This window comes from Gymnogyps californianus, chromosome 11, assembly GCF_018139145.2.
Source record: "Gymnogyps californianus isolate 813 chromosome 11, ASM1813914v2, whole genome shotgun sequence".
NCBI classification, from domain to species: Eukaryota; Metazoa; Chordata; class Aves; order Accipitriformes; family Cathartidae; genus Gymnogyps; species Gymnogyps californianus.
Genome location: NC_059481.1, coordinates 19,373,054 through 19,395,763, shown reverse-complemented (window position 1 = coordinate 19,395,763; position 22,710 = coordinate 19,373,054).

The window sequence follows — 22,710 nt, the reverse complement described above, 5'->3', positions numbered from 1 at the left end:
GAGTGCTGAGAAACGAAGATAAAAGACAAACTCAAGCCAAACTGCAGTATCAGAACAGATTATTTGAGAGGAGAAAGTAAGTGTGATTCAGACTTTATAACCGTCTCTTTACCACTCAGTGACAACATGCTGGATTCATATACTAACAGTGAAATGTGGGCTCAAATTTTGCAGTGGAAGCCAATCTATACTTGAGGAAGACAAAAGATTTTGAATTTAAGCTGAACTTGCATGCTTAAAAGCCTTAAGAGCATTGGAAAGGTCACAAGAAATACAGGAACCTCATGTGACACTATTTTGTAGAAAGGTCAGACATTCTCCTTCAATTAAAATTGAGATTATTTGTATCATTTATACTTTGCATTAAGAAGCAGAGGCTTGGACTGGTTCCAGAAGCTGAGGAACTACTACCAAGATCCCTTCTGTATCTGACTTATTTTGAGATGCCAAAATAACCTTGTGGGGTGGGAAGAGGTGAAGGGGCTTAGCAGCTAGTGAAAGGCAAAGCATTGCTAGGCTGCTCTAACTTTTACTGGAGACTGAACGTATGGAGGGCCCAGACTCAAGAAAGCGTGCTTGTGGTCCTGAAGACTTAAAATAACCATATAGGGAAGTCTGATCCTGGCATTAATGCTGTTTTTGAATGTCTAAAGTCACAGTGAGTTTTATGGCTAAATGCCATGAAGTTCTTTGAAGATTGAAGAAGCGTTACATTTCATTTGAGATAACATGCTTTTGGAGTTGAATGGCGAGTTCCAGAAATTCCTCTTGGATAAAATCTGAAGTAAACATCACAAAGTTTTGCATGGGTTTCTTGCAATTTGTCTAGGAGCTTTTGTGTCAAAGGGGACTGGAAAATGGCTGGCAATGTTTTATTTCACTTATTAAGAATAGTTTTTGAGTATGCAAGTCTAAGCAAGAAATATTTGGAGAGCGCGACTGTGCTGCAGTTTTGCTGGAATAAGTGGCAGTTTTAATTAAAACAATTATACAAGTCTTTGTTTTCTTCAACTTTGATTTAGTTGGTTTCTTTAGCAACAAACAAAGCTTTCATGGCTTCTTCACATTTGCACAGAATATTAATGTTGCTGCCTTTGATTTCAGAGTCTTGTAGACTTAAGCAGTCTCTCAGCATTTAAGTCTCAAATCACTGCTGAGATTACATGAGCAGTGGAGATGAGGATGTGGGTATTTGTGTCTTGATACTGCTAGGTTACAAGTGAAAAATCCAGGAAATGGCTAAAAAATGCCTGACCATGAGGACTTGCAGAACAACGGCATTACATTGCAATTATGCAAACGTGTCAGACTTATCACAGGTTTAGCTCTACTCTCCCTTCCTTCCCTCTCCTAAATTCCTCTCTTGAAAATGGTAGGACAATGACAGACAGACTGACATACAGTATTTGCAGTGTCAGCTATGATACAAAATGAGTTAAAACATATGGTCCAAGGGAGGGCTGGCATTTGATACAGTGCTGTCGCACTATGACAGGTAAGCTAAGGCTGGATTAGCAACTTCAGGGTTACACGATCTACCACTAAAACAAAACAAAACATCTCGGGAAACTACAAAGCCTCTAAATGAAATTAAAGAACTCAACAGTAAATAAAAATCACTCCAAATTTTCTGGTTTTTTTCCCAGATAGTGATTTATTTTATATCAAAAGGGGAGATTTGAAATAAAAAATGGCCCAATTCATAAGAAATTACTCTCAAGAATTGATTTTGCTTTATTTTCTTCAGCTGAAGTTACTCCTTACACCTGAATCCAGGTATACCCCTCTCCTGAAATGGCCCCTCGAGTGAGAACACAGACCTGTAGCTGTCTCTTGGCTCCTGGATAGAGAATTAAAGCTCTCACTGCCAACCGCAGTGCCATCCTAGACGTATGTTTATATAAAAGCACCTCTGTCTTGAAAGGATGAAGGGTTGTCTCTGTCAGTGTGTGTCCAGAGGCTTTATCAAGGCACATGTGATGCTTAGTAACACAGCTGGACAAAAAGGAAAAAGAAAGGGTGACCTAATATTGAAAAAGGCTACTTCTGTCTGAGAATTTCAAAATTTGATACGTCAATAACCTTCAAAACCTTCTGATCCACTTTAGAGATAGCCCAAAGTTATGGAAAAAAGTTTGTGGTGGTGATTTGGGTTTATCTTCTGTAAAGCTTCTCATTTGCTTCCTTTTTTTTTTAATGCTTTTGATCAGCTCTACTACAGCACATCATGTTTTCCACAGACACATGTATGTTTATGTTTAAAATATCAATTCATTTATCTTCACAAATGTTGACACAAGAGATAAGAATCAGTATAAAAAGAACTGTCTTAAAGGGAGCTTAAAAATGCATTTCTTTCTGGAAATGTGGGTTCAGATTTTGGCTCACATCAGAAATCAAAAGAAACAGTGGTATTTTGTTTCACATCACCAATTCTGTATGGTTTGTCCCAACAGAAAAAAAGATTTGAAGTTGCTGGGGAGCGTGGCTGGAGCTCAGAGGTGACATTTGGGGTGCAGCAGGCAGAACTGGGCAGGCAGGGACTAACAGCAGAAGCGCTGCAGGCGATGCCCCACTGCCGGCAATGGGCCAGGCAGTGCTGGGAGTGTCAGAGTTTGACCAGCACGGAAGGTTCAGATCCATCGTGTGCCAGGGAAGGAAGCTAACAGGCGAATCTGTTGCTACCTAAAGCATGCCTTCCCTTAAAATTCACCGTGAATTCATTTAAAATATCTCATTTAGTTTATGCCGGTTGCTGTTTTTAACACATATAGCTATCTCCCTCTGGTTTTTTTTTAGCTGCTTATCCTGAAATCAGTACATTTTCCTTTCTTGGAGCTGTAACTTAATAAAAGCCAAACCATTTCTTTCCAAAGAGTTACAGCTCCTCCCAGATGAGTACATCTAGGTCAGGTTTCAGCCTGGCATAAATATTTTATGTTTGAGAACTAAAGGTCTCCAGAAATTGGGGTTCGTATTGGAACGCCTGACGTAGCTTTAACCATACCAGCACATGCGGGTGCTTGGTTTAATAAAAAAGCCCTTAATCTCATTTGGCTCTACCTCACTGGCAGCTTGAAGTACTTGAATCAAACAGTACAGCTGTGAATTGTGACACTGGCTGGATGGAAGCCCAGAAAACTTTTCCCAGAGAAAACCCTTGAGGGAGGAAAAAAGAAAAAAGAAAGAGAAAAAGAAGAAGGAGGGGGAAAAAAGGTTCGACAACCGAAATACAATACAGTGGAGAGTGAAAAAAACCACAGCCAAACCTCCCCCCCCCCCGCCAAGAAACTGAAACAAACCAGAAAACCAAAAGATAGACTTGAAAAGATTACTTTGTAAGGTAGGAGGGCCAACCTGGGCAGCCCTGAGTAATGGCCCCGGTACAGATTTCTGCACAGCAGCAAATAAGCAAACTCAAGCAAAGGAATAGGAAAGCTGAATTATACCACTTCTTCAAAATCCATTTAAAAGAAAAGGCAGGAAAAGAAGGCAGCTTTGATTTTTGTGAGGAAGAAGAAAAATATCCAACTGAGGAAATTAAAAGAGGGTTGGAAGCACAAGTGCCATAAACAGGCCTAGCACAAGTGTGCTTGCAGTATTTATAATTTTATTTTTGTTTGAATCCTGACGATGATACCTTCCCCTAAAGCAGATAACTGAGCAATAAGGAAAAACAAAACAACAAAACCATAGAAAGCACATCTGAATGGAAGGAAATGTTCTTTTTTAGAAGGCAGCAGCCGTACTCTGGAGTGGTAAGGTCAAGAGGTGAATTTCTACTGAAGGAAAACATTAGAGCTAGATATTTCTCATCTGTCAGTCCCATTAAATACCATTTTTTAAGGACTCAGGACTGTGCATTGCGCCTTTCTTCAAGTTAGCAGGATAATAAAGATTCTGTTGCCTTTTGCAGATGTTTAAAGACATGATGTGAAAGACAAATTCTTCAACTAAAACCCTCAAGAAATGTCACTTCTGTGTCTTACTGAAGGAGCTCCAGCACATTCTCTACATAAACATCTGCCGGAAACATTTTAAAAAGGAGGCTGTTTAAATAATGGCTTTTGTAGGCTTCCGCCCCCCCCCCCCCCCCCCCCCCTTCTTTAAAGAAAAGAAAATGAATTTGTGGAAAGTTCCCTCTTCCAAAGCAACCTTCCTTTGCAAACATGCCTCAGCTAGGATGATCTGAGGAAGCAGGCTGTAAAATGAAGAAGAAACATTGAAAATATTCCTTCAAAACATTCTGTATCAATCACACCTCAGAGACAGTCATGAATCAGTGCTTTCTTTGACTTCAGAAAGTTGTTGCTCTTCATTGTTATGCTAACTTGTTTGTGACAATTATAGCAAGGCTCTATTTACATAATAATCGGATTTTTCTATTAAATTTAACAGACAAGGGGAAAAAAGGAAAAATAATAACCAACATTTTGTCACAAAGTGGTAAATTTGTGGCATAAACTGAGAAAAGGAAACATAATGAAAAGAAACTCAGTATATAGTCTGCTTACTGTAATTTGACCCTTCACTCACCCTTTGCTCTACATGACTACCGCAAGTCTACCTAGACTTCCCCATCCTTAAATGTCTGCCACAGTGCTCAACTCTGCAATAACTGTGACTGTGTACAAAACCGGGGTAAGATTCTGGATTGATTTATCTTCCTTTATGTTTATTAGAAGAAAATCTATACTTCTGGATGCAGTACTTCTATTTCAAACTGACAGAAATGAGAGATAGTTGGAAATCCCTCTTAGGAAGTCCACCTGTTGCCAAATCAAATGGTGTTTCATCTAACAATGACTTCATACCCATCTTATGGGTGGGGAGGCGTTTAATGCAGATTCCACGTAAGAAAAGTTCCAAGGATTTTGGAAATGATAGTGTACGTGTGCAAATGCCATTGGATGACTAATATTGTTACTCTTACATATAATGATGTAGGAAGAGTTTTCACAAGAAATTTTATTATATAGAATGTAGTGTTAACATCAGATGTGTGACTGCTTCTTCAGGACAGAGATGGAGAATGATGAATCTATAGCCATTTATCTGATAAGTAGTCCTTATCACCCAGCTCCTTAACTAGGAGAGAATGCAGAGAAGAGGCTGCCAGGCACTGTGGGAAAATGGAGGAAGTAAAAAATAATCTGTTACAGTATTAGCATGTAGAGTAGTACAGTATATTTTATACTTGGGTCAAAATCAGGAGCACAAAACTGGTATCATCTGGCTGGAGATCTGTCTAACGGCACAGCTCAAGAACGTGATGAGGAAAGAAAAGAATCTTCCATTTTTACAGGGCTCAGAAGATCTTTCCCATTACTAATGCTCATCCCTCAGCATTGTCTTCGTCTGTGGATTCATGCACAGTATACAAAAAATTTACTTTCAGAAAGGCCTTGATACTTTCCTGGCTTTGGTAAGGTACTCGAATGTAAATGAAACTATTTTGGCAGAGATCTCTCTGAGGGAAGAGAGATCCAAGAGGCCACATATTCATTTCTATGCCCTGGTTCTGGCCTCTCCTGGCGCTTGACAGTGATGGCATCATTACTTACCTCCGGATTTCTTGTGCTGTGCAGAAAAGGTCCTAAAGTGTTAACAACATACTCTTTCCTTTCTTTCTAAAATCCAAGAGAGGTGAAGACCTGATTTCCTTATTGTTTGACACCCCTGATTGTCTCATAAAGCTTACTGAGGAAAACTGCTTTCCAAGCTTAAATAACGTAGGTGCAGAAAAACAGCAATATTTTCCAATTGTTTCTTATCTGTTGGAGATTTCTTTCATAAGTCACTAACAATTGTCTTTCTTGATGATTAGTTGCTATTGTATATCAGCTTGATTTTTGTATTCATATGCTTTCACAAAAAAGGTTGAAAGTTCAGTCTTTCCCAGTTTTCCCATCACGTAATAAAACATCTTCCATGTGATCTTGGCTCCCAGAATCCCTTGTGACTTTGAATTCACTGCTGGACACAACCTTGTAAAATTTGAAGTTCACTGGGTTTGTGAAAAAATATAGCTCTTTATTTGTGTATCCCTTACAGATGCATCAAGAAGTCTCTGTGATGTGATATCCTCAGGCTAAAAGTCAAGCTAATTTCCTCTGTATGAAAATGATAAACATCTCATTTAACACTTCCTTTAATTAATCCATTTGCTTTTCTAGCACATGTATACTTATATGTCTGGCGATATGAAAAAAGAAAAGAACTATCTGGGTAAGCTTTTAGAACATATTCTAGGATTTAAATGGAAAGATGTCCAAATACTTCTGTGTATGGGTAACTTAAGTAATAAAGGATAGGGAAATCGAGTCTTTCATCCTTTCCTATAAAGGAGCAAAGAAGATCTTGGCTTCCTGCTAATTTTACTCAAATGGTGATTTCTGATATTTACTCTACACTTTCTCTTAAAAAAGCCTCTGAACTGTACAAGTCTCCCTGCACCACTATTTAACACAGCTGATAAGACACCAGCTGTACTGTAAAACGAGAGTTTCTGAACAGACAATGATTATCTGTCAGTGGATCATATCCTGTTTTGAATCACTAATGCCCCTCTGCAGGTTCGATGATGGGATATCAGAACATGCTTAAGCATGAGCTTAAATATTTGCATGTGATGAAAGCTGTATCAGAAAGATGTCTGTATTAAAACGGTTTTGATAATGATTTTTTTCAAGGACTTTTCTGCAGAGTTTAGGACCCAATCATTTTGTGGAACATTTTACCATTCTGTGTAAGATCTTCCTAAGTATTTATGTGTGCAAGCCAGGCAGGGATTGTACCTTTTTATTAGCAGAGCGGGTGTGATCTGGACAGGTGTAGTTTGATCCTTCCCATACTGACCTTCACATAACTTCATACCTGACCTGAATGAAGCACTGTCTCAGGGGTAAGAGACAACTTGCTCATGGAGAAGAAAATTATTATGCTGCTGAGTTACGTGATGCAGCTTTATAAAATGGAGTGCATTTTGGGTATACGACCACAAAGCCTCATGTTTTGACAATTACGCAGCATATGCGAAGGCCCATTTCATTTACTGAAACCCATGGGTACTGTACAAAGCTTTCTATATAAACATAGGTTACATCCCATTCAAAAAGGTGCTGCATTGTTTCTTTTGTTTCATTAACTGCCAAACTCTAATTGTTACTTTGTGACTTCAATGCAAATCACAGCATTTTATCCCAGTAAGCAAAATTAGAATAGCTTTAGATTTGCACTTTATGCTGTGGGAAGATGCCAAATCCCAAGTGTAAAGTTTGGGTTTCAAGTTTTTGATTTTCAGAGATCTTTTTGAGTTGGAAAAGAAATATCTCCAAATACTTAGAGTTTATAGATTTATTTTACCATAAACATGTTTGGTTTTCATTCACATTTCTGGGAGCTGAGGATATTCGCTTTTCCAAAAAGAGGGAAGTTGGGACCTCCAGCCTGCATAATTCCTCTGGATAAAGGATGCTGCACCTGTGTAGCCGCAGTTTCAGATCTCAGATGCTCTCTCCTGTGTATGACATCTGACATCTGGCTAATACAAAGAATTCAAAGGAAAGGACCGCCACTACTACAAGCAAGAGCTTTACTGTTTGAGGTAAAGGGCCAGGCTCTGTAGCAGGGGCTGTTACGGACTTCTCAAAGGACAAAACCTCTTTTGGCCTTTGGGCTCTCTGCATTTCAGCCACTGTGAAGGTTCTCTTGAGTACACGGATACCATAGTGATGGCTGCATCAGTTTTTTAATTGCCAGATGTTCCAAAAACTCTCTGAAGGAGGAGGCAGAGAAGGAAGTAAGAGGACTGAGAATTTAAAAAAGGGGAAAAGAAAAGCCCTCAAACTTTCTCAATGTATTGATATTCTTCAAGGTAATGAGGGTGCGATGAAGGAGAGGGATGGAAGAAAAGCTATTACCATGCTTAGTTCCAGAAATTCTCCAATTATTGCTAGAAAAGCCATCTAAAAAGCACTTGAAATTGGTGATGTATGCTGTTTACACTCTTTGGAAGGGAAAAAAAAAACCACAACAAAAAACCAAACACCTTCTCCAAAGAGGGGAAAGGTTAGAAATTATTTGTGCTGCACTGATCAATTTACCCGAGTTGTCTTTCGATGGATTGTATTAATGGAACTTCATTTTCTTTTATTCAGCTGCTGGCCAATTTCTTCTTGACTCTCAAAAAGATCAATGAACACATCTCACTATCTTTGTACAAAATGAGCCTCTATTTTTTCCTTAAAGTTTAAGAGACTTTATTATTTTCATTTGTAATGGATTTTTCTGTCTCCTTTTTCTTTCAGCCCCTGTTGTGATTTCTCTGATGTCTATCTATTCTTTCTTTTTCATGGATTTTGTCTAAACAACTCAGGTTTGCCTTTCTGTAGGGTACATGCAGGTAGGAAGTTATGTCTTTAGGTCCAGTAATGTACAAACAGTTAAGATTAAGCACAGCTCCTTCTTTAATGCTGGTGTGAACGGGAGGAACCATCACTAAAATGAGACTAAAATGAGAGTGTGTTGTTTGATGAAATTCAACCAGCAATGTGAGTGAACTGTACTTGTAAATAGTCTTAGTAAAATCAATCAAATATTACTCAACAGGAGAAAGGCTAACAAGTTATGGCCAGACAGGATTAAATTTAACCAGCAAGTGCTTTTTGGTTTGGGTTTTTTTTTTTCTAGTTTTGACTGATCATAACTAGTTTTAACCCTACACTTCCATTCTTTTCTCAGTTCACATTAGGAAATTATAACATTTCCAAAATAATTCAACCAAATACTTCTGAAAATGTTAGAATTTAGGATCTGGTCTTACAAAACTTTGTATACAAAACAAAACTAGTAATGTGAATGGAACTATTCATTGAGGTAAGATCGCTCGCATGAATGCTCACAGTCCCAGATCCATTCTTCCTCTGAACTTCATGTGTTGATTCTCATTTTCCCAGTCTTTTTTTGTCATACCAAGTTTCGTTTTTATATTGGCGTGTGATGGCAAATTTGAACATCTGGTTGCAAAAGGAAGGACTGCAAAAAGATCTTGGAATACTCTCCGAAGGAACATGAGCCAGTAAGCAAAATTCAAGTGGTTTGCCATTGATTGCACATTCATTTTGACTTTAATGCATAGCATGCAAAATCTGGGCTATTTTTCAAAATTCTTTGGAGGCTGCTATGGGATGCTACTCAATACTGTGTAAAATAACCTTTCTCTTAGAAATAGGTACTGCTTTTTTTCCAGTCTCAGTCTTTCAAGAGACATTTCCGTCCATCATGGCTGTACATGATGATTCCTCTGGCAAGCACTGATTTTATATTAGTCTAAAAACTGCGCATATTTACACATGTGTTTTTTTTTCTCCTAACTCATAGCTGTTTGAGCCCCAGAAGATACCTCCAAAATCCTCGAAGGACATCTTTTTAGCCAAGCTAAAATATGCTTTCATCTAATCTTTTACAAAACCAGCTTCTGTACATAAAACAGGCTTCGACAAAGTATTTCTGCCATCTTGAAGAAATATAAATTTCTCCAAATTCACTGAGACCACGTGGTGGTTTTGATGGTGGCGCCCCATGAATAAATCAAGTTCTTCATGTTCATCTGTCTCTTCTACATATCTTACTGACTACTATTAGAGGTTGTCAATTAATGTAGCGTGCACTGTTAAATTTCTGAACTATAACGCAAATATCTTTCACAAATAAAAGCCAGGAACATGTAATTTATTTGGAATTAAACCAGTGTCTTCTCCAAACTGCCAGTCCTTATGGTGGACTTTCTGGGTCCCTGAAAACGTGACTGAAATTTAGTAAGCACTAGCTCTCCCATTCCGAGAACATTTTCATGTACAGAGGTGTGCATAAAAACCTACTCCATGCACACACCTCCCTGCACACACATCGGCACATTCACAAACACACAGAGAAGAGCATTCCTCACAGCTCCATAAAAATATATGCTTGTCACAGAAGCAAAAAGTCAAAGAAGACATGGGGAAAACCTTTGAAACACCCATTCTCTGCCTCTTATGTGCAACATTACTACTCGAGTTAAAACTGATGTATTATTCTGGAGCATAAATGACTAGCCTTTAAATGCAGCTTGCCTGGGATCTGCTCTTTGTTTATGCACATACAACACACATCTCTTAAATAGCAACAGAACGCCTTTGTATGTCAGTTGTTACATTCCATATACATTGAAATCTTAAACTCTGCAGAGGAATTCAGTAATGTGCTTAATCATAATTTTGCCACAAATCCAGTCTTTTTAATGAAATGTTGACAAATGAAAAAAAAGCATAGTCTAAACATGGAAGCTAATTCCAATAACCTTCCATCTCTATCAACAAGAAGAATTTTTATTCTGCCAGAAGTTCCAACACTGAAAATTGTGTTTTTAGTTGTATTTGTAAAAGCAGCCTCCCTTCCCCACCAATGCTTAAAAAATTCCTGGGAAATGAAGTTGTTAACATGAAATTGTTACAAATTACTCTGAACGTTTTATTTCAAAAAAGCTGAAATAGTCCATTCTAATTTTTATTTAAAAATAAAAAAAGAAAGTGAGTTTGAAATGACCATTTGAAATGTATTGTTCTGCTAAAGTCTTTCTAAAAACATTTCTAAATTTACTAATGACATTTTGTCGAAATTGATATGCTCCCATAAGACATTGTGATTTAGGCAAAATGACATTCACCGAGTTAAAAAGCTCTCAATGAACAGTATTTAGCCCATAGGACCATTGGAAGTTACAGTAATTGCCATTATAAAAATCAACATTTATGGGCCTAGCTGAAGATGCCTGGGACTGTTTCTTACACAGTAGAAACAGGCCATGTTAAGAGGGCTCAGTGTTTTGGCCCTTCCAGACTCATATCTGAAGATTACTGTTTATATCCACACAACATGTAGATGATTTAGCAATCTGATGCACAGATTCAGTAAAGAAAAGGAGTAAAATAATGGATTTGTTTCCTATGAATCAATACAAAAACTTGGTTTAAAAAAACAAAGACACAACTCTCATTCCAAAATCCCCGAATGTCTGAAGTATTGCAGAAGTGGCAAAAAGAAAAGAAAAGAAAAAAATCTTTGGCAGTATTGCCACTCTCCATTTTCCCCATGCACAAGTCTATTCCCATATGCAACTTCTGCCTCCCTTTGGCTGCTGTGTTGCCGTTAATAAGCATGTGCTGTACATTTGGCATGCTTTCCAGCTTCCACTTGCCATTTATTCCTTTTACAACCTTCTTCGTTACAGGTCTAGTGTAGCAAACTGCTGCTTTATGGGAATTTGCAGCCCACTTGACATATGGTATAGGATCACTGGCCAAAATGGCAGAATAGTATACAGTATTTTACAACCCAAGTTCATGATCTGTCTTGTTCCAGGACTTTCTTTGGTCTGTGCCCAATAGGAGCCTAAACTCCTAATCATAAGATAACAAGACTGGCTCCTCCGCACATTTGTTGGACACCTCAATGGCTTCCACTGTTCTTGGAAGCAATAATGGACTGTACTGGCATTCACTTACCATGAACAGCCATGGCTGAGGTGTATTAGCCTTTGCTTTTTCTTTCTGCTGGTGATCCTACAACAATGAACCCATGTTACTGCATGTTTTCCCATGGTAAACTTTCTGTATTTTTCAGTTGTATGACTGATGAATCAGATGACTGAAGTCTCCACTCCAAATGGGTTTATCAAGGGTCACAATTAGATGACTTGCAATATGGATTTATCTTAGCAGTGGCACCACTGCTCTTCTCCTTCAACCAGCAATTAGACCAATTTTTCTCCTCATAATGGCAGACTTATGAATTGATATCTCTCCCGTACAAAAGCCACACACAATAGCTATGGTTTCTGAACTTGGGGAAGTGTTAGCATTTTGTTCAGTATGTGATGTAAAGAGATGCCCTGTTCTGTACCCCACTAGAGGACCAGGTGTAATTAGACACCTGGAATTTACCAAATGTGCATAAAAAGTGTAAAATTAGTTCAGATGTGATTTTTATTTGTGAGGAGGAAGAAATTTAGGTTAAATATTCCAGCTTGGGTCTATTTTCACTGGAAAGACAGCAAGTTGAACTTTTCAACAACCCTTCTTATTTTCTTCCTGCTCAAATAAGAATGAATATGATTTTTATTTAAATTGCATAACTACACACTGTAAAAATCTCTTCACTAGGTTCTCTCTGGCCTTCTTGCCATGGATATTGTTGACATTTTCATTTAGACGCTGTGTGCTATGGGCGTTCTGCCCCTTACACTGATCGTCATGAGAACCACATGTCACTTGTGAATTAAAACATTCCAGTGGAGACATTCATAGCACAAATCATTAGTTGCTCAATTTGGTTCAGACCACAAACATCTATCACAAACCTTCTCCCTGTGTTTCAAAGGGGCAGCATGTCTGTCTCCCTTCCACCATGACCCCAGCAAAAGGCTGACTTTCTGCAAAGTGTTCAAGGTCCCATTTCAGCTAAGACTTCCCACTTGCAGAACAAGTCCACCCAAAAAACTGTACGAGCTGTGAGTAGTCTGATAAACAAGATGAGCACCGTTTTGAATTAAAAAAGTAAAAAAAGGCTTCTCAGTAAAAATACCTGCTGGTTAAGCAAAGCCAATAGCCAAGTCAGGTAATACAGCCAGGCCCTGTCCTGAGATCACGCATGTGTTGCATCCCAGGCTTCATCAATATCCACTGATTCTGGATTACTTCTTCCTTGCACCCCAACTCTGTACAGCTTTTATTCTCTTGCTTTCATTTTCTTTCATTCTGGTTCTCCCTATTATTGTTGCTTCTTTGAAAAGATCAATGAACAGGTCTTACAGTCTTGGTGTAAAAAAGCCACTATTTTCCTTTAAACTCTAAAAGACTTCGTTATTATTATTATTTTTCATAAGAGGGATGTTTGTATCTTCCTTCTTGCCTGTAGCCCCCCTGCAGCTAAACTTTCTGATGGTGCTTTGTGTTTAAAAGAAAATTAACGGCAAAGAATGCACAATTTGACTTAAAACATATTGATATTGTAAAATGAAGAGCCATTTAATGAATTTTTTGTCCCCAGTGAAGAGCCAGTGTAAGGAACAGTAGGGGCTGCAAACAAGACTGAAAATGGCATTGTAATAGCAAAATGCATTTGTTTGAACAGTGTTTCCCTTTTCTAATGATTTTACAACATTGTCTCTCCTTTGTTCTCTTCATTAGTTGTCTGTGACCACAAAGACATTCCAGTAAGAAAGGTAAGAAAAAACCCATCCATCCAAATGTTTTTGATATCAGGAAAAACACTTATTAGTACAAGAAAACACTCCGGTTGGTTGGTGTCCTGTCTCGGACACACACAAAAACCCACAAAAGCAAAATCCCAAATGACCAAAACTCCCCAGCAAGCTCTTTGCCTTGCGAAATTTTGCTTCCTGCCCATGAGAAAGCAGGGCCTGGAGGAGGGGAGGTTGTTGACAGAGAAGATGCCATTAATATTTCTGGAATTGCAAGAGCATTGATACAACTGTTATTATTATAACAGCACTTACAAGCACTGTTGAACGTTAGGGATTGAAATACTGGTAGCTGTGTTTGAGGCTTTATTTATTAATGCCTGTAAAATGCTTTGAGATCTTCAATTATAGGATTTTTACAGAGAAAACTTTTATATTGTCTGTAGCCCTGCTGGCCTCAATCCTCAGCTGAAAGCTAAAACAGCGTGCTATGATAAATACAAGGGCCATACTGTCCTGTAATGTAAGTTAATGTAAAATAACCACAGACCTCTCTAACTTACATTGTGTGTGGCTACTTGCATCCACTGGCTGGAGTTCCTTAGGGTACATGGTGCCAGGGTCAATCAGAGCATCTCTTTTCTTTCCCCCACTTCTCCCAAACCATTGTGCTTCCTGCCAAAACATGATTCCTCTTCTTCTTTTGGAGCATCTCTAAACATATTGCCTGCACTAGCCCCAAGATATCAGTGTCAGAGAAGCGCTTCGATTTTTACTCAAGTATGAGAAAGAGAATATATAGTTCCTGGTTTTACATAAAAAACAAAAATGCCTTCGGGGCCCAAACTTTAGCCTTCGTGGCCTATTGGGTGTGTGTAGTTGGGACATGCCAACAGCAGACAGGAGAGTTTTCTGTCTTCCACCACGTTGGCTGGATTAACTGAAGGGTGTCATTTAGTACAACTCCAGAGCCTGCTCAAGTTCATGCCCTCAGGATGTTCATATGATTTTGCTGCTCTGTCCCTGTGCCACCTGTGTTGCAAGGATGTTCCCAGCTTGTATCAATACAACCTCCTATCATACCGTTCTCTTCTATCCACACCCTTTAGTCCTGGGAACATGGCCTCGTGGTTGTGCAGGAGATGACGTAATCTGGTTTGGTAGCGGCAGCTGTAAAAATCACTGCTCTTGTACCAGTTGTTAAAAATAATAGTACTTTTTAACAAGTCCTACTTTCAGATGTTACTCTGGACCCTTTCAAGATCTGTCCTCAACTTGGTGAGTGGCTGTTCCTTCCTCCTGCTCCCATTACATCAAGCTGAGACCTGGACATGCCCAACCCCTGCTGGCACTGCACCTTAGCTGAAAGCTGTCCTTGTCTCCACTGCCTCAACCATTCTCCCTCCTCTGATCCAGTCAATATTTTTTTGGCAGCACAAACTTACCTGGAATTTTCTCATTACTGTTCGTGGCAAAGCCAAAAGTCACTAATATGTGAGATATTCCATAGAGAATTTTTGGCAAATCCAAACATGGCACATATTTAATAGCAAACCATTTCAAAAGTAGTTGAACATTTTAAAAAGAATTATTTATGCTGTCTTTTTTTTTTTTCCCCTGCTTGCAAAGCCAAACTACTTTAACTTGCCAAAAGTTCAGTTCTCCAGACACAGAATAAGGGGAATGCATTTTAGAAACCTTAGACAAATGCCTCCTCTACTTAGCCATTTAATATATAACAATTGGAAGATACAATATCTCAAGACACGCCAGAATTAGAAGAAAGCTCTGAGACTGGAGGAGTATGGGACAGTTGTTTTGGTATTGACAGCGGGTAGTAGAAGACATTGCTTGGATTTCTGGGAGAAGGGGCGAGGTTCTTTCGTTCTGTGTTTGTTGTATGTTGTATGTTGCTGCTGTCTGTAACCATGGCTGGGGCCTTCTGCTGTACGCATGGAAAGGACGTCATAAAATCTATGTTCAACATATGTGCCTGTAGTGTCCGCAGTTTGAAACGTCCTACCATTTCAAGGGAGATTTATTGACCTTAACATGGGGAACAGCAAGCAAGCCAGGCATCATTCTCCAAAAGGGGGAGGCATTTTTATTGCAAGTCTAGTGATGATGGAAACCCGTCCCTGCCTTTCCTGTGTCAGCTTCCCCTGGCATATCAGACTGCAAATCTACATTAACTTGCAATTCCAGGTGTCATTTTTGGGAGGATGTAGGGAGGGGTGAAATTTTTCCTTGTGTTTTATTTTTTCCTTTTTTCCTGAATTATCTGAATTATATCCTGAGTTGTATTATATTAACAAAGGCTTGAAACAACACCTTAGCACCTCGGAAAAGATTAGTAGCCACCATGTTAATAAGATAGAGAATATCATGAAATAACAACAGATTATCTCATAGTTTTCCAGCTTTTAACATGCCTCCTCAATCTATCAAATTAATGATTATTCTCTACCTTTTTAACTTTTTGACTGAATTTTTTAAAGAGAAAATCTCGAATTCTAATAAAACACACACAAAATGAAAGCTTTCTGCAACAATCAAGGACATATTTAGATCCTGACTTACACTAGGATATTTTACAACTGATTGATAAATGACAAATTGCTGTTTAGGTACATTGTGATTAACAGTAAATAATACATGATGGTTGTCATAGGCAGTGAATGAACAGAAATCATATTTACTCACCACTACAATATTTCATATCTACTTATAACGTACTAATACTTTTCCTGTAATAACCATAACAAGGCCATAAATCAGCATTAAATGGAAACACTGTTTTAGAAAGCCAAACTCTACATTACATGTTAGAATATTTTCAGCTTTTCTTAATAATGACTTAGTATTTGTTTTCTTTAGTCCCATTCACACTACTGAATTTTCGTTAGCTAAATTCATTTAAAACCAAGCATAACCACATAAGATTTACCTACTCTATGAAAACACCATCAAACACCTAAGTCCCAGTTGCATAAATGGGTGTCTTGCCTGAAATTAGCTCTGAGCACCCGATGTTATCACTGTTCACACAGGCAATATGTTTTTTACATACTGAAGACTGGTCTTAGACTGGCTACAACCCTACTCAGGACCTGTTGTGTGGGGTGTTCATTCACTAAGCTGCTGCTGCTTAAGACCGCCTGCCTTAAACCTTCGTACCTGCTCAGCTGTTCTAGCTAATTACTGGTTAAAATAAAAAATTAAATAACGCAAAGTTTTATAAACCTGCAGCATGGTTGATAGGAGGACAGCTTCCAGTTGTGTGTTCTTGCTTTGCCTAGCAGACTTCATACAGTGTTGCACGTGCAAAACAGGATCAGGATAGCGCCATATGCGTTTGATGATAAACCTCTGAAACATTAAAATTCTGCAGTGACTCAGCTGAAGGAATGAACAGGAACGCAATACATTTCTCTGTGGTCCATCACGACTGCAGAGGTTTTCGGTTTGGAGAGGGAATTTTGGGTTTTTAACAGCCTCCTGAAATAAAATGAGCTGGAGATAAAACTAAAATGCACTGCCATCCAGTGCTTCAGGGCTCTCTCTGACTGATCCAAGAGCTTTTGTTTACGACACGGAGACCAATTGATTTACATTTTTTTGCTTTCAACAAGCCTCTCATGAAGAACACAGTGACTTGCTAAAGTGCCAAAGAAGAAGGAAGGCACACTGATGAAAAACAGACATTGCAGCCATTAGCATCGATCAGCAATTGATCAGCGTATAAGCAAGCAAAGAGGTACAGGATGATTACTGTGTATAACAAAACCTGATTTAATCTGGTTCAAAAGGTGTATTTCCTGTGAAGAGGCTCTTTGGTCAGGAGGCACAAACTTCATTAGCACAAAAACAAGAGTCACGTGAGGAGCTCTGTCTTGGAGATTATGGAGGTCCATCCTTTTGCAGACAGGAGGATATGAAAACATTTTTCAGATGATACATTAGTCAACCAATAGCTTCATGTCAAACAGGACCTTACCTATGTCCTTGGCTTATTTAATTAGATATTTTTCAGGACTGGCTAAAACCACACTATCACATCACTACAAGAATACAATTGATTTTAGAGAATGAGTAGGGGAAGGAGGACAGCTGAGAAACAATTTGGTCTTCTGAGGTGCTAGGGATCCTGCATGTGTGTTGAATAACAAACCCTTTTGTTTATTCAGTAGCACTGATTTTGTTATAAGCAGGTTCTTCAAACTTAGACAAACCTGAAAGGGCTTTCTTTTAAGTGGAAAACCCCCACCCAACTGTCAACTTGACAGAGGCATGTGAGTTAAGTCCTATTACGCTTAGTCTGAGCTAAAACGACATCACTTTTCACTCTCACCCTGAGACCTAATGAGCTTCAGCACTTGAGATGTGAAAGACCAATAACTTAATCCACTGTTTGAAGCGATCCCTATTTTTAAAGCAGTGCTGTATTTGATTAAGCCACTGTAAAGCTCAGCAGAGCTGTGTCAAGTTAAATTATATTCTTTAAAGTAAAAATGCCATTTTACATGAAACGTAAAACTTCAGTCTTATTGCATTTTTATAAGAAAACCAAGTACCATTTACTTACATCCAGACAGCCCCCGTTAATAGCAATCTATAGCTGGCAGAGGTTACAGGCCTGGATGTGTTTTAAAGTACTAAAATATTATCTTGCAGATTTATAGATTAAAAATGTCAAACTATGTTTTCAAAGGTATGTACAGATTCCCTAAATTCAAAGCCAGAAGATACCCCTGCGATAATCACTGCGTGATTATGCAAGTCCCAATATGATATAAACATTGCTGCTTTTACCAAAAAACTTTTAATCTCATCAAAATTGTCCTTGTTAGCTCAACAGAGTGTGTTTCCCACGATCCCACATTGACTGGCATTTGTAACATTGCCTGTCTTAAACCTGTTACCTGGGTCACTCCATTTGTAGTCTCTAAATATTGGCACAACATTAGATTTCTTCTAGTCCTCTGGAAACTCACCAGTGTTCCAAGACATTAAAAATCAACACTAAATGCCGAGACAGTTCCTTGGCCACCTCTGTTAAAATTATTGGATGCAGGTTGTTCAGATTCAATGTTACTAAAATTATCAACTTTGGCATTTTGGAAAAGAAACTATTTCAGCAGCATGATAGTAGTATTTGACTACGTACCTTGGCTTTTCCTCAAATCCAGAACAGAAATGTTTCTTGAGCACTTCTGTTTTTTCTGCATTGTTATTAAATATTCTACCATATCCACCTAGGAATAGACTAGCACATTGTTCAGGTACTTAACCCCTACCCTGCAACGCACGCATGTGCACATGCAGACACACATTTTTTGATGTTTCAGTACCTTGACTAAAAGTTCTCTTTGTGTACTTTGGTTGTCATCATTTTTCTGTTCTTTCTAGCATCTAGGCCATGCGGTGTTATCAATTTACCTTTTCCCCTTTTCTTATATAACAGTAATAATAAATACTCATTTTCTGTCCAAGCCGGACTGTTCAACAAGTCTTACCTTTTTTCTTGAACACTGAATTGTGGCTTTTGAGACAGAAGCAGAAATTCTGAGACTGGCTGCATTGGGGCTGGGACACCATTCCCACTGAACTTCAAAGCTTATGAGGACGAGACTATCAAGTGATCTCTGCCAACAGATGCCAATCCAGTTCTTGTTCTGTCCAAGGACTCTCTAGCCTTTAATCTGTCATTGCAAATCTGTTCAGTAGTGATACTCTATGTAGTGCAACATCATCCTGAGATACTCAAACCTCATTTCATTTGTGACCTGAATTGTATTTGCATTGCTATCTACCAAAGTAAAGATTAACAAATACTAGACAGAGCTGAAAATGACCAGCAATGACACTTAGTCTGTATCTAATTCTTTTGTTATAAAAAAATTCAGCGTCACCAGGACTTCCATTGATTAATTTCTAAATTTAGAAATGATATACACCATCAGTCAAATCTGAGAGATGTGCATCTCTGAGAAGAATTTGTGGAAAAAAGTATGTGACACACAGGAGCGGATGTGGCTTTGGCATTGGGGATCTCAATTGCTCAATATATTCTTGCATCAGTAGCATCTTTCAAACATGCAGATGTTCTAACAGAATAAAGTTACAGTTAGGAGAATACTTAGGCACTAAAGGTTGCTTTTATTCAAACTTAAATAGGAGTTGGAGGTCTTCAGGACTTCAAAATATCTTGCCATTTTCTTTGGGTGTTTAAACCGAGGTTCAGCCTCATACTAGTTACTCAGATTTGCAGATATTGGCCAAAACGATCCCAGACCTCAGCAACCAAGCTCAAAGTATCTCCTAAATGTATATCCCACACATATTCTGTTTAACTGGAGAAGCGTCTGATTTTGTCAGCAGGCTGTAACTGTGAGAGGAACAAAGGTGAACAGAAGGACTATCAAATTGGTGTCCCCCAACTTGTTAACACAGAGAGAATGACTGCCCTGGGCTGTACCATAAGGGCATTTGGGAAGACAGCAGTAAATTCAATAATGCTAACCCCACTTGTGATTTCCCCTATACTTTATAAATTGACTATATATATATGGTGTGAAATTCAGGCATTAAACTGAAAGCTTGCTGGCTGAAACAGTGCAGACCATTTACCAGAATGCCTTGGGAAGCTGAACAAACTTTCTTTCCGTGCTGTGCTCATGGGAACGTGAAGTTTTCTCTCACAGAGGTTAAAATGTTTGAAAAGTGGAGCCCTATATAAAATTCTGTTTGTGCAGCTGAAGTTCTGACGCTGTTTACCTGAAATGCTTCTATAATTCCTAAACTTTTGAGTTTCAGGTTGGTGATTTGCGAGTAGCAGATTGCACTCTCCTGAACTAAATCTAACAAGCGCCACAAAGTGAAAATAAACTGGAGAGACTTGAAATAAAAATCACTTCAAGAAATCTAAGCATGGTGGGGTTTTTGTGGTTTTTTTTTTTTTTTCCTCCCACTTTAAGCCAACTAAACTCCCAACACATTCTGATCATCTCGCCACAGTGTGTCTGTGCTGGTGACAGCTGATTCATGTGTACATTTACATATCCCCTCAGTGCCAGCAGCAGAATACAAAATGGGTCCTCCTGCTCTGGCAGATGACACAGCACTGGCAAATCAGGAGGAGCTGTCAAAAACAGCTGTCCATTAAAAGAGTTTGCTGCAACAACTAAGAGCTGTTTGAAAATGCTAGGTGGTAGAATTTAATTGGAATAGCAACTGTTCAAAATTAAGATTAAAAAGGACCAGTCGGTACGGGTGGGTTTCAGGTTTAAGGGGTGTTTTTATATACGGATATTTACATCTGGGATATAAACAATTAAGTTTGCTGATTTCCTCTGCCTCTTTCTGCTTATGCTCTTGCTTCATCCCCTGGGTCAGAAAGTTCAGGCATGTCCGTAACTGATCTGTTGCGCATTAAGCACAGCAGCTATCCACACTGGTACCCAGGCAATGTTGTTTTAGAGATAAAGGGAAAAAGGTGAAATTCATGTTTTTTAAAAGCAGCCTGTCTGTGTGGGTGCAAATGCTATTATGCTGCATTGCTGGTACGTTATTAGCCGCCCATGCGGACAGGGGATGTGGTTAGTTTTCTACAGTGGGAATAAGATGCAGGCACAGACGGCCCAAACGGAGCTTCCAGCAAGCGTGTTCGATTACACCATGCACCCTATTTAAAGAGCACATTTGTCTCAGCACATAAAATTGCATGCACATAAATGAAGGACTTTATGAAGTTTTCCCCTTACTATGAATGTAGTCTTGGGAAAAGAGACCATTGTAACAGCCCAGAAATTTTCATTTTTCTCTAGGAGCTTGATTTGAATGTGCTGGAGGCAATGCTAAGCCCTGGCTTGGCTTAGGTGGTCTCTGAGTCAGAAACTTGACTATGGAGCAAATGTAGCAGAATAGAAACACAGGCAAGCAAAACTGGCAAAAACTAGAGATCCTGCATATTCTCCCTAGTTTAGCTGAATATTTTGTTCACCAAAAACATTTGAAAAAATACTGAAATGAAGTCAGTGTGTCTCGTTTTGACAGTGTCAAAGCAAAATTATTTTAATTTTGCAACTTAAAAGGTTTTACATTTCAAAATTTTGTTCATTTTTTTTCTTCAGAGAAAAATATTCAAAATCCCAGGAAAAGGTTTTTTCCAAGCTCAAATAAAAGTGTTTCTTTTTTTGACTTCTTTTTTCTCTGCAGCAGGCTCTAGCACAGGCAGGCAGAAGATCTGCATTTAGTTTTTCATTTTGCGACCAAGTCCTCATCACAGCGCCTCGGGCACTGACTCTACTTATGTGCTTTAGCTTGGCACATCTGTAAGTGTGTGTCTAAAACGTTTCTAGTACTTTGATTACTTGGTACTTATTCTTCTCCTCATGCAAGTAAAAATCTCCTTGGTGTTTCCTTTTAGAAAGCAAACACTGTGGGACACTAGCTGCGTCCTGTCCATCACAGGTCGTGAACTTGGTCTCAGGCAGCGAACTGAGAGAGACAATAAGTATTAAGTACATAGCCTAGATTTCTTCTTGCTTGAAACGCAAAGATCTATGTCTTGAAAGAATTCAGAATAGCCATGGACATTTTGCAATAGTATTTTGTAAGTTTTAGTGCCATTGAACATTTTTACCTTGGTTATAACTTTTTAATATGTTGGACTCCAGTTTTGGTTTGTTTGCTTTAAATAAAATCTGCTTTAAAATGTAAAAAAAATAAAACCGTTGCAGCAAATCAAAAAGCATGCGGGCACTAAAATTAAATTTCCCATTCTGGAAGAAAAAATAGAAGTTGAAAAGGCATTAGGCTCAGTTTCCCAGCAGAAACCTTACAGTAATGCCTGTGACTGCAAGTATATAGCTCAGTGTATGCAATACATTGCAACTAGAAGTAGCAGTGACAGCTGGTGGGTTAGTAAACAGATTTCATTTCAGTTTTTGTCTGAAAATTATACAAATTTTTCTTTAATACGATTCTTTGCTACATCTTCTGTTTCCATTCAATGATGAGGCCATTTCCAATTTGTATCCAAGCTCTGTTAAATATTTTATTGGACTTAACACACATAAATGAAACAAACAAAAATCATTTTGAAACACTTGAGTGAAGTTTCTAGTCTATTGGAATGATTAAAAAATGTAGGTCCTGACAGAGTTTCGTAGACGGTGGGCACAAATGGAAAGCATGTTAACAGCCTCATATGCACATAGTGCCACACACACCAATAAAATCCAACACATCCTTTTAGGGTGTTTTACTTGAACAGAGATGTATTTTTTCTTTAGTATTTTCTGAAATTTCCTTTAGGAAATTCCTTCAAGTAATTTCCTTCTCCCCCCCCCCCCCTTCCCTAAACTGCCTCAAAAGCCTCTGAACTGATGTAGGCTTGTAGAAAAAAATTATGCAAAAAAGCAGAAGAAAGAAAATGCCTAAAGTGATCCAAAAGCCATTATCTA